Source organism: Egretta garzetta, unplaced genomic scaffold, assembly GCF_000687185.1.
Source record: "Egretta garzetta isolate BGI_Z169 unplaced genomic scaffold, ASM68718v1 scaffold328, whole genome shotgun sequence".
NCBI classification, from domain to species: domain Eukaryota; kingdom Metazoa; phylum Chordata; class Aves; order Pelecaniformes; family Ardeidae; genus Egretta; species Egretta garzetta.
In genome coordinates, this window is record NW_009260525.1 from 117,986 (window position 1) to 121,356 (window position 3,371).

Below are 3,371 nucleotides of genomic sequence, written 5' to 3' on the forward strand. Positions count from 1 at the left end.
AAAACTGAATTAAACCAGACATCTAACTTCAGGCATTTGAAGTTAGGTGAAATAAATGGTATTGAAAATTACTTAAGAATATAGTGTACATTTTTAGGTAAATGTAGAGATGCTGAGAATAATTAATCATTAAATATGACACATTGTCATTCAGATTACTGATCAGGATGATATCCCAGGTAAGATGAAGAAAGGTCTACCTTGGTTTATATGTAGGTAAGAAGGTGGCAAAAATAGTACTTCTTAAAAGGTAAACAATGAAATATGTTGTTGATGTTTTCAGCTGTTCTTCTAAAGTGTTTTAGAGGCTTATTAGCTTGTAGACATGTCACTTAGGTATATGGTTTAGTGGTGGATTTGGCAGTGTTACGTTTATCATTGGACTCGAATATCTCAAGGGTCTTTTCCAACCTAAATGATGATTCTAAAACCAAGATTAATTCCATCATTCATCATCTATCATTTTCATTCATCAGGAGAAGCTTTCCCCAGCTTGAGAAAGTCATGGCAACTTTGGGAAAGTAAATATGTAGAGATATTTCCAAATCCTAAGATGCTACCTTTCTGACTGATCTTTTCTAGCTGTGCTTTTTTTGTGATCTCCTTTTCTTTGTGGAAGGAGAATGGATTATACCATAAACATGCATCAGGAAACAGAAGAATAAACTGGAGGCATTTTACATGTGTAGCTATGAGGAAACAGAGAGTTTGAGGCCAGTGCATTGATGAATATTGAAGGAATGATCTGAATTACCATAACTGCCCATATATGTGTGCTAAATCCTGCTCAACAGTAAAGTTTAATACAATAATTTAAATCTTGGTTAAGTTTGCTAAGCCATTATAGATATGGGATGTGCAGTAATGTTTGCCCAACACTGGTAGTGCAAATGGGGAGAAGGGGGTGAAATTACCTTCAGCCTATTGCAGTTCACCTTGTGTTTAAGATATGCAAAACAATTGTATCAGGTAAATCATGAGGCCCTTTGGAAGGGAAACTTTAAAAGGAGAAACAAAATAAAAGAAGTATAAAATCGACAAACATCTTCACAAATGAAGATGCCAAGATGACCGTTAGCATCAGCTTATCTTTTGCTCATATATTCTACTCCTGTGTTCCAGTGGGAAGCTCCTAGAAATGGTAAATATATAAGGGTTATTTTAGTACTATTTTTTTCCATATAACATTCATCAATGCTTTTGGGCATTGGAAAAACAGTAATAATAAAAATGCATGAGTTTGTGGGAAGACAAAGCTCCATGGGATATGTTTCTGAAATTATTCTAGAGAAATGAAAATTTTCAAGGTTATTGCTCCTTGGCTGACCTGACTGTTGAAAGTTTCAAACAAAATGTAACAGCAAACCCAGATTTAAAGTAGAGTGCATATGTCTGTTATCAATCAAGAAAACAATCAAAAAGAACAAAAGAAATCTCAGAAAAAAGTGTGCCAATAGTTCAGACATTATTGTTTTATTTAATAAACTGCAGGAAGATATCTTACAGTATATAGCAGACAGACATGATATATGATACACACAAAGCCCTGGTAAATCAACATGGACTATAAGATTGTCATTTTTTTTCTGTGTATATAATAAAGGGACAAACAAAACTACCATCCACCTACTTGTTGGTACACATTCATGCAATTTAAAGTTTTTCTTTGCTTTTCTTTTTTTTTTTTCTTGTTTGTGACTTTTTTTTTTTTTTTTTTTTTTAAATAATGTTCATCTAAGATCCTGGAAGATCACAAAATGCAACAGAAGCTTTTTATTGCTGACTTCTGGGTCATTTTAACCTTAAAATTCATGCTAATATGAAAAAAGCAAATGCAGTGTTGCATCTCTATTCCCTCAGCTTTTCCCTCCTAAGCCATTTTTTAAAATGTCAGGTAAAGACTTCTATACACAGAACCACTTTCAGTATATATAAATTCAGTACATTTTATTGAATTTCCAAATCTTAAAGACCAGTGCCATGTATCTAATACTGAGTAACAATTTTCAAATACACTCTTATATTTCATTTTTACTTTAATCTTAAAACAGCTGACTATTTCTCATTATGCTGAATGTATTCTCTTGCTACCAGAGAGGGCTGTGATTACAAGGTATATATCACTATCTAGGAATCTTGACAGTTTGCCTTACTCTGCAAAATCCTGCACTTCAAGACAGTACCTAATTTGAAACACTACCTAATTTGAAATATTTCAGTAATAGCAAAGGTCTCTTCCTGCAACCTTTTGCATTATTTGGTTTCCATGCTTTGTGTAAGGAATAATGGGGTTTGAGTTTTGTTTTGGTTCTATTTTTTTTTTTTTTGGGGGGGGGGGGGGGCCTTTTTTTTTTTTTTTTTTTTTTTTACTTATTATTTTTCTTTTTTTTTAAGCAGGCAAATTTATTCAACTCTTTAAAATTCAATCTCAAATTTAGTCCTTTTTTTTGTAGTCCTGTTCTGACATCACTTTTGGAAAATGAGAAACACTTTGTTTCAGAAGCTTGTCCTCACCAGAGTTTATGTCAAAGAACTTACCCTACAGTTTAGTAGGAATATTTTTTCTGAGCTGAACACAAATACTCTGTAGAAGTTAGTATAAAAAAATATAACAATTTTTTTGTGTCTTTTGCATGCTTAGAAAAGGTTTACATCCATTTCAATGGTCAAGTCACTCATTTTTTCTATTTAATATATTCTCTTGAATCTTGAGACTATTCTTGAGGTTCTGTGGATGAATGGAGCATTACCAGAATTAAGACATGTCAAACAATCTGACGGAGTGCAGGTGAGATGGTAGTTATGTTGACTAACTATTCCTTTGGCACTTTTGAGACCCCCAATGCACTACCATACTCAAGTGCCTGATAGTCAGGTGAGAGTTGTTTTCTGGGAGTTGTTTTTGTTTGTTTGTTTGCGGTTTTGTTTTGGGAGGGGGGTGTTTGTTTTTTTCTGTTGTATGTTTGTTTTTACTGTGGATTCAATAATGAAATCTCTGTAGCTAATGCATAAGTGATCTTTGTAAGAGCAAGTGGAAGGAGAGAACATCGACTCCTTTCAGGTTATCTGGTCAAGGACCTTTTTCAATGCAAGAAAAGGATAATAAGAAAAGGGACAATAAACAAGAACTCACAGGGACACAAACTTGAAGGACAAATTATAAGGGAGGTAGTGAGAGACACAGACCTGACAGTTAGGGACCCATGGGGCACATAAAGGAGGCAGGTATGTGGGCAGGGGTGCCAGGCAGGCAGAGGGGCTGTCCTGGTGCTCAGGGATCTGTGAATGTGCATGTGCTTGTGAAAGTGGAGAGCGTGGTGTGTGTGCTGCACCAGTGGCCTTCAGCCCCCGCCCGCCCAAGAGGAGGAGGG